This window comes from Hyla sarda, chromosome 7 (assembly GCF_029499605.1).
Source record: "Hyla sarda isolate aHylSar1 chromosome 7, aHylSar1.hap1, whole genome shotgun sequence".
Classification (NCBI taxonomy): domain Eukaryota; kingdom Metazoa; phylum Chordata; class Amphibia; order Anura; family Hylidae; genus Hyla; species Hyla sarda.
The window spans coordinates 230,732,754-230,743,228 of NC_079195.1; positions in this window are offsets into that span (position 1 = coordinate 230,732,754).

The window sequence follows — 10,475 nt, forward strand, 5'->3', positions numbered from 1 at the left end:
CCTATTTGCAGAATTGCCATGTCTGATCGCCGTGGGTCCGACCACTGGGACCCCCCTGCAATCTTACTTACGGGGCCCGGGCTTGGCCGCAGCACTGCTCTGTTAAAGAGCGTTTTGTATCCAGCGCATCAGCTGGTCAAATCACGCCCCCTCCATTCATTTCTATGGGAGAGACTCTGCCTGGAGCTGACATGCTGGGTGAGGCCCGCGCATTAGAGGAGCAGAGCTGGGGTCCCGTACAGGAGTTTGCGGGGGGTCCCAGTCACCAGAAGGAGTATTGGCACTAAGGGGTTAAAAATAGAAAAAAAATTGGAATAAGCAGAAACCTAGAAGTTAAGAACCTCGCAAGGTAATTTGTAAGTATACAGATACCGTATATAGGAGACAACATCCCTAATGGGAGTAATAAGAACAGATGTTGTCGCTTACATCACTGAATGGTCACATGACCTCTCATTAAGACGGCAAAAATGTTTCGTTTTCCCTCTAATAAAAAGAATTTACGCAGCGTATGAAGTGGCCGTGACCGTCCATTACTGCCGAGTGTCTGGGACGGCGGAGGCATTCCAATTACCTTCTTACAAATTGCGCATACTCTGACTCCATACATAATCGCCACTTTACTGCCAGACACTTTCCTCAATTTCGCAGAAATTTACACTCAGACAAATATTTTTGGAAGGTGCTTTTAAAACGTGATTTTATACTTTATAATTTAATCCTAATCCGTTCATTTTGGGAGCGGCTGCCAAATCCCCGGCTTGTAAGAAGAGTGTAACCGGCATTGGGCGCCGCCGCGGCTCATACAGGATTTTCATTGCTGCATTACCACCTTTATATTTCCAGGTTCACGTTTTCTTAACTATTTAAAGTTTTTAATGACTGAAATTTCAGCGGACCAGGTCCCAGAGTAAAAGTAAAACTTTTTAATATACAGTTACAAAAGTAATTGAACCCTTCAGAATCACCTGGGTTTCTGCGTTTATTATTAATATAATAATCTTAATTATAGACAAATACAGCACATTGGGTAAATACCCACAATGCAGGGAGAAAAAAAAGTATGCAAAAGCTTTGGAATTACATGCAATGCCTATCCATCTAACTGAGCACAAAAGCTATAAAATAATAAGATATATATATATATATATATATATTTGATATACTGTATATATTTCAATACACACAATTGCACCATTCATGTCTTTAAGTGGGCATATTGGGTAAACATCCACAGTGCAGGGAGAAAAAAAAAAGGGGGGAACCCTTTGGATTTCACTATTCATTAATAGAACGTTGTCTGGTTATTCTCTCAGTCATAATTATAAACAAGCTTAAAGGGGTACTCCACTGCTCAGCATTCGGAGCAAAGTATTTTGAATGCTTAGAGCCAGCGCTGGGGATGTCTGACACCCCCTCCCATAGACTTGCATTGAGGGGACGGGCCATGACATCACGAGTCTCCGGTGCCGGCTCTGAGCGGGGGTCCCCCAGGGTCTCCCTGCTGCACCCTGCATTCGTTTCGAGCATCGAGTGCAGCGCCGGAGGCTTGTGATGTCACGGCCACGCTCATGACTTCACGGCCATGCTGCCTCAATGCAAGTCTATCGGAGGGGGCGTAACATCACGAGCCTCCGGCGCTGCACCCGACGCTCGAAACGAATGCCGAGTGCAGCAGAGAGAGTCTGGGGGTCCTCTGCAGGGGGATCCCCACGATCAGACATCTTGTCCCCTCATCTTATCCCCACATCTTATCCCCTTACTCAACTCTAATATATATATATATATATATATATATATATATATATATATATATATATATATATATAACCTCTCCAGAAGACCTCTACCTTATCCCGACCAGATTTCCTGTAACGGTTTTTCCATTTCACTTGTTATGGATTCTTTGAGAAGACCACCCTCATAGAAGACCACTTTTTGAGCAATTGTGGCTGCTTGTCTTAAAGAGGTTTCACTGTATATATTTTTCATTTAAGCCAATTTTGTTTCATTTTTGGGGGCGCAGATCAGGTTTTAGTGGGGTTATAAGAATGACCTGGTGTCTTTTTTTAAGTTTTATATAGAGGAAAATTGGAGAAAAAAAGTAAAAATTGCAGATTTCGTTTGCTTTTATGTTCCATTTGTTATTTAACATTATTGGCTTACCAAGAATAATGTCACCAAATAAATCTGGCCCACTACCATGTATAATGATGCAAAATACCTGCACTTTTTCTGCAAATACATCGTCAATATAGCGGATCCCATATCACTGCACGGATACAAGCCCTGCAGGCCATTAAGCTGGATATATATTTTTGATAACTATCAAAAGAACAGTTACCTCTCCTTAACTTCTCATACACATGTACACTCAGCTTCACCTAGCGTGCATGCAATCAGATTGAGGAGTAGGGGAAAGCCAGTGCCAGACTTATCTCCCCGAGAAAAAAGGGATTAGACAATTGAAATCCAACACGTATAGTGGTCAACTAGGGGTTAACCCACAGGCCATAGAATTGAAGGAAGAGAAGAGTGACTTGTAAAGCTGGCCACGCCCATTAGGTTAAAGTTATCGGATCCCTCGGATTCCATCAGGATCATTGGACCCTCCTCTGACAGCAAATGTCAGGAAGAAAAAAATTGGGCAACTGGATATCAACATGTCTCCAGGAGATAAGCCACCATCAGAGGAGTCTGGCAGCAGCTTCTCCCTATTCCTAGTACTGAGCCAAGCCATGCTGAGCCAAGCATTCATGTGTGTGGGCATGGGAGAGAGAGCTGTTAACCATTCAGCCGACAGTTATCTGAGCTTAACACATGATAGCAGGGTCAGACTACACAGTGCTTATCTGTAGTCTGTTACCATGACAACACAAATCAGCACCGGTGCTGCATACACAACTACACATCACTGACCATAAATTAAGGAGCCACTTTGGAGGAATGAACTGGGTCAGTCATTAATCTTAATTTTGTAAAAAAAAAAACAGCTTTGAAGGGGTACTCCGGTTTTTTTTTATCAACTGGTGCCAGAAAGTTAAACAGATTTGTAAATTACTTCTATTAAAAAATATTAATCCTTCCAGTACTTATCAGCTGCGGAATACTTCAGAGGAAATTCTTTTCTTTTTGGAACACAGAGCTCTCTGCTGACATCATGACCACAGTGCTCTCTGCTGACACCTCTGTCCATTTTAGGAACTGTCCAGAGTAGCATATGTTTGCTATGGGGATTTTCTCCTACTCTGGACAGTTCTTTAAAATGGACAGAGATGTCAGCAGAGAGCACTGTGATCATGATGTCAGCAGAGAGCTCTGTGTTCCAAAAAGAAAAGAATTTCCTCTGTTGTATTCAGCAGCAAATAATTACTGGAAGGATTAAGATTTTTTAATAGAAGTAATTTACAAATCTGTTTAACTTTCTGGCACCAGTTGATTAAAAAAAAAAAAAAAAGTTTTCCACTGGAGTACCCCTTTAAGTTATTTCTCCTTGAAAATAGTGAACTCTGATATCTAGGAGAGCGGAACGAGGAGACGTCACAGATCCATCAACTTTATGACACTTTTGAACAGTAAAAAGAAAATGTTTCCCCTGGATTAGGGACAATGGCGGCTTCAATTAACTCTGCAACGTAAACTTTAATTGGCGACCCGTCCATCTTCAGCCTTCCCTGCCGAGCTTACAGCCCGGGCCGAGTCATTACCTCTGGCCAGTAATAAGCCGCAATGTCCGCGGTGCAAATGGGACCGGAGATGGAAGGTTATGAGGCGGCGATAAACCCTATAAACCTCAGAGACAGAACTGGAAGAGGAAGAAGAGATTCAATCATTTGATATACACTGCCCAAAAAACTAAAGGGAACATTAAGATAACACATCCTAGATCTGAATGAATGAACTGATCGTATGAAATACTTTCCTCTTCATATAGTTGAATGCGCTGACAACAAAATCACCAAAAAATATCAATGGAAATCAAATGTATCAACCCATGGAGGTCTGGATATGGAGTCACCCTCAAAATCACAGTGGAAAACCCCACTACAGGCCGATCCAACTTTATGTAATGTCCTTAATACAAGTCCCAATGAGGCTCAGTAGTGTGTGTGGCCTCCACATGCCCGTATGACCTCCCTACAACGCCTGGGCATGATCCTGATGAGGTGAAGGATGGTCTACTGAGGGATGTCCTCCCAGACCTGGACTAAAGCATCCGCCAACTCCTGGACAGTCTGTGGTGGATGGAGCGAGACGTCCCAGATGTGCTCAATCGGATTCAGGGGAACGGGCGGCCAGTCCATAGCATCAATGCCTTCCTCTTGTAGGAACTGCTGACACACTCCAGCCACATGAGGTCTAGCATTGTCTTGTATTAGGAGGAACCCAACCGCACCAGCATATGGTCTCACGAGGGGTCTGAGGATCTCATCTCGGTGCCTAATGGCAGTCAGGCTACCTCTGGCAAACACATGGAGGGCTGTGCGGCCCCCCCAAAGAAATGCCTCCCCACACCATTACTGACCCACCGCCAAACTGGGTTCATGCTGGAGGATGTTGCAGGCAGCAGAACCTTCTCCACAGCGTCTCTAGACTCTGTCACATCTGTCACATGTGCTCAGTGTGAACCTGCTTTCATCTGTGAAGAGCACAGGGTGCCAGTGGTGAATTTGACAATCTTGTTGTTCTCTGGCAAATGCCAAACGTCCTGCACGGTGTTCGGCTGTAAGTACAACCCCCACCTGTGGATGTCGGGCCCTCATACCACCCTCATGGAGTCTGTTTCTGACTGTTTGAGTGGACACATGCACATTTGTGTCCTGCTGGAGGTCATTTTGCAGGGCTCTGGCAGTGCTCCTCCTGCTCCTCCTTACACAAAGGCGGAGGTAGAGGTCCTGCTGCTGGGTTGTTGCCCTCCCACGGCCTCCTCCACGTCTCCTAATGTACTGGCCTGTCTCCTGGTAGCGCCTCCATGCTCTGGACACTACGCTGACAGACACAGCAAACCTTCTTGCCACAGCTCGCATTAATGTGCCATCCTGGATGAGCTGCACTACCTGAGCCACTTGTGTGGGTTGTAGACTCCGTCTCATGCTACCACTAGAGTGAAAGCACCGCCAGCATTCAAAAGTGACCAAAACATCAGCCAGGAAGCATAGGAACTGAGAAGTGGTCTGTGGTCACCACCTGCAGAACCACTCCTTTATTGGGGGTGTCTTGGTAATTGCCTATAATTTCCACCTGTTGTCTGTTCCATGTGAAATTGATTGTCAATCAGTGTTCTTCCTGAGTGGACAGTGGGATCTCACACAAGTGTCAGTGACTTGGAGTTACATTGTGTTGTTTATGTGTTCCCTTTATATTTTGGGCAGTGTATAATGGTCAGTGTTAAAGCCTCAAGATTCATCCGGAAAGAGAAATTTCTTCTGTGCGATGACCCTTGACCCTATATAATGTGACCCCTGATCCCCTATTCAATGATGACCCCTGGCCCCTATATAATGATGACCCCTGACCCAATATATTATGATGACCCCTGACCCAATATATTATGATGACCCCTGAACCCCTATATAATGATGACCCCTGATACCTATATAATAATGACTCCTGACCCCCTATATATTGATGACCCCTGATCCCTATATAATGATGACTCCTGACCCCCTTTATAATCATGACACCTGACCCCCTATGTTATGATGACCCCTGATCCCTATATAATGATGACCCCTGATCCCCTATATAATGATGACCCCTGATCCCCTATATAATGATGACCCCTGATCCCCTATATAATCATGACCCCTGACCCCTATATAATGATGACCCCCTGATCCCCTATAAAATGATGACCCCTGACCCCCTATATAATGATGACTTCTGACCCTTATATAATGATGACTCCTGATCCCCTATATAATGATGACCCCTGACCCCCTATATAATGATGACCCCTGATCCCTATATAATGATGACTCCGGACCCTTATATAATGATGACCCCTGATCCCTATATAATGATGACCCCTGACCCCTATATAATGATGACCCCTGATCCCTATATAATGATGGCCCCTGATTTCCACATAATGATGACCCCTGATCCCCTATATAATGATGACCTCTGATCCCTATATTGTCATGACTTCTGACCCCAGACCCTGCATATCATGATGACCCCTGACCCCCTGATCCCCTATATAATGATGACCCCTGACCCCCTATATAATGATGACTCCTGGCCATTATATAATGATGACTCCTGATCCCCTATATAATGATGACCCCTGAAGCCCTATATCATGATGACCTCTGATCCCTATATAATCATGACTCCTGACCCCTATATCAACATGACCCCTGACCCCTATATCATGATGACCCCTGACCCCCAATAAATGATGACCCCTGACCCCCTGTATAAGTCGGTCTGAAGCTAAAAACCAAAAACTAGATGACTGTTGGGTTTAATTCTCCTTGGAACCTCCAGATCTCTATGACACGATGAGGGCACTCAATGCCAAGCAGTGGCTCCTACAGTATCTGCCAGATAGGTGCAGGTCCCAGAAGTGAGATCCCCATCTATTAAACATGTGTTTTCTTGTTTTTGTTCAAGCTCCTATACCAGTGTTTTCTAAACCGGTTTGCCACCAGCTGTTGCCAAACTACGACTCCCAGCATGCCCGGACAGCCGAAGGCTGTCCGGGCATGCTGGGAGTTGTAGTTTGGCAACAGCTGGAGGCCCACTGGTTTGAAAACACTGGCCAAAGGCTGTCCGGGCATGCTGGGAGTTGTAGTTTGGCCACAGCTGGAGGCCCACTGGTTTGAAAACACTGGCCAAAGGCTGTCTGGGCATGCTGGGAGTTGGGGTTTTGAAACAGCTGGAGGCACACTGGTTGGGAAACACCCTGTCCTATATACTCGGTCCCTGGCTGGGCCGTGTAGTTATATTTTTAGCCGCCTTCAGTTCTGTAACAGTAAATTTTCCAGATTGTTAGATGAAGCTTCATTGTCCCAGGAAACAGATGGATAGAAAACTACAGACTCCGGAGTGAAGTAACGACATGAAATGATGGGTCTCCCGACAACAACCCTCCAAAAATCAATCATTAAATATCCTTTTTTTTTTTTTTTTTTCTCCATCTCCACTTGTTGCTGCGAAATGTTGCAAAATATTAGAATCTGTCGCCAATTTGTATCTGAATTCAGTCAAAACAAAAATAATGGGGGGAAGGGGGGGGGTGAAACACGTCGGGAAGATTCTGACAGACTGAAGAAACGGGAGCAGAAGAAGACGGTGCGGATAATTAGGAGAAGGGATTAGGGGACGGGTTGTACATCTGGTGCCGGACGCGCCGGGGGAGGGGTGAGTGATGGCGGCGCAGCGCTGAGTCTTAATCACTGCTGCGCAGACACGGGGTGATTAGCACATCTGCCGCGAGCAGGTTCCTATAAACTAAATATTGCCGCGCAGGTAATGCCGCACTCAATTATCTTTCCCAGCGATGACAGCTGCCGGTAAACACAATACGTCAATGACTGGGAAGGGTTAATTACTTCAAGTGGCTCCGGTGTGATGACGTGTTTAGATAACGTCACCACGCCAGAAATAAATATAAAAAAATCTCCGTCCCCTCATACAGTGTAAGGTTAAAAAATACAAATCGGAAAAAAAAAATTACCAAAATCTTCACATGATAAAAAAATAATAATAATAATAATTGTAATAAAAATATGCTGTATTTATTTATGTATATATTTATTTAATATGTATTTTGTAACTTTTCTTTATATATATTTATTTAAATTGAAATATAATTTTATATATATATATAGTTGTGTTTTGGCCCCTTTAAAGTGGAATTTTTTTTTCCCCCTTTTTCTAGAAATTTACATAGCTTTACTTTTTTACGTTAGTTTTTTAGTGTTTTTTTTATATGGTCTTATATGGTCTACGGCTGTTCTCAAACATTGTCAAATCATAAACTATTGCAAAACTACTGCCGTTTTTATTTATTTATTTTTTAACACTTTACATATATATATATGCAGTATTATAGTAGTTATATTCTTGTATATAGGGGCAGTATTATAGTAGTTATATTCTTGTATATAGGAGCAGTATTATAGTAGTCATATTCTTGTATATAGGAGGCAGTATTATAGTAGTTATATTCTTGTATATAGGAGCAGTATTATAGTAGTTATATTCTTGTATATAGGAGCAGTATTATAGTAGTTATATTCTTGTATATAGGAGCAGTATTATAGTAGTTATATTCTAGTATATAGGAGCAGTATTATAGTAGATATATTCTTGTATATAGGAGCAGTATTATAGTAGTTATATTCTTGTATATAGGAGCAGTATTATAGTAGTTATATTCTTGTATATAGGAGCAGTATTATAGTTGTTATATTCTTGTATATAGGAGCAGTATTATAGTAGTTATATTCTTGTATATAGGAGCAGTATTATAGTAGTTATATTCTTGTATATAGGAGCAGTATTATAGTAGTTATATTCTTGTATATAGGAGCAGTATTATAGTAGTTATATTCTTGTCTATAGGAACAGTATTATAGTAGTTATATTCTTGTATATAGGAGCAGTATTATAGTAGTTATATTCTTGTATATAGGAACAGTATTATAGTAATTATATTCTTGTATATAGGAACAGTATTATAGTAGTTATATTCTTGTATATAGGAGCAGTATTATAGTAGTTATATTCTTGTATATAGGAGCAGTATTATAGTAGTTATATTCTTGTCTATAGGAACAGTATTATAGTAGTTATATTCTTGTATATAGGAGGCAGTATTATAGTAGTTATATTCTTGTATATAGGAGCAGTATTATAGTAGTTATATTCTTGTCTATAGGAACAGTATTATAGTAGTTATATTCTTGTATATAGGAGCAGTATTATAGTAGTTATATTCTTGTATATAGGAGCAGTAATATAGTAGTTATATTCTTGTATATAGGAGCAGTATTATAGTAGTTACCGTATTTATCGGGGTATACCACGCACCGGCCTATAACACGCACCCTCATTTTACCAAGGATATTTGGGTAAAAAAAGTTTTTTACCCAAATATCCATGGTAAAATGAGGGTGCGTGTGTGCGCGTGTTATACCCCGATATACCCCCAGGAAAGGCAGGGGGAGAGAGGCCGTTGCTGCCCGCTTCTCTCCCCCTGCCTTTCCTGGGGTCTAGAGCGCTGCTGTCGGCCCTTTTCACCCCCTGGTTATCGGCGCAGGGGGGAGAGAAGGGGCAGCGGCACCCATTGCCGGTGCCGCTGCCCCGTTGCCTCCCCCCATCCCCGGTGGCATAATTACCTGAGTCGGGTCCGCGCTGCTCCAGGCCTCCGTCGTGCGTCCCCAGCGTCGTTGCTATGCGCTGAACGGCGCACCGGCACCGATAGTCAGGGGGACAGAACGGGCAGCGGCGCCGATAACCAGGGGGTGAGAAGGGCCGACAGCAGCGCTCTAGACCCCAGGAAAGGCAGGGGGAGAGAAGCGGGCAGCGACGGCCTCTCTCCCCCTGCCTTTCCTGGGGGTGTATCGGCGTATAACACGCACACAGACTTTAGGCTAAAAATTTTAGCCTAAAAAGTGCGTGTTATACGCCGATAAATACGGTATATATATATATATATATATATATATATATATATATATTTAAATATAAATATAATTATATTTTGCTTTTTTTTAAATTTTTTGCATTTTTTTTGCCCATTTAAATCAGAAAGTACTTTTAAAATTATTATTTTTGCAATAAACATGTTTTTTTTTAACCGCATGTGAACGTGGTCCAAGGCTCTTTTCAAATATTGTGAATTCTCCAGGAAAATACAGCAGTAAAATAGGTATTTAAAAAAAAAAACTGCTGTTTTAATTTATTTACTTTATTTACACCCCCCCCCCCTTTTAAAGGGGAAACTTTTTTTTTTTTTATGAACTGGTGCCAGAAAGTTGAACAGATTTATAAATTACTTCTATTAAAAAAACGTAATCTTTCCAGTACATTTTAGGGTCTGTATACTACAGAGGAAATGGTTTTCTTTTTGGAATACAGAGCTCTCTGCTGACATCACGACCACAGTGCTCTCTGCTGACATCTCTGTCCATTTTAGGAACTGTCCAGAGCAGCATATGTTTGCTTTGGGGATTTTCTCCTACTCTGGACAGTTCTTAAAATGGACAGAGATGTCAGCAGAGAGCACTGTGGTCGTGATGTCAGCAGAGAGCTCTGTGTTTCAAAAAGAAAATAATTTCCTCTGTAGTATTCAGCAGCTAATAAGTACTGGAAGGATTAAGATTTTTTTTAATAGAAGTAATTTACAAATCTGTTTAACTTTCTGGCACCAGTTGATTTAAAAAAACAAAAAAGTTTTCCACGGGAGTACCCCTTTAAAGAAAAAAGTATTTTGGTCCAAGATTGTAGTGAAGTTAATGCAA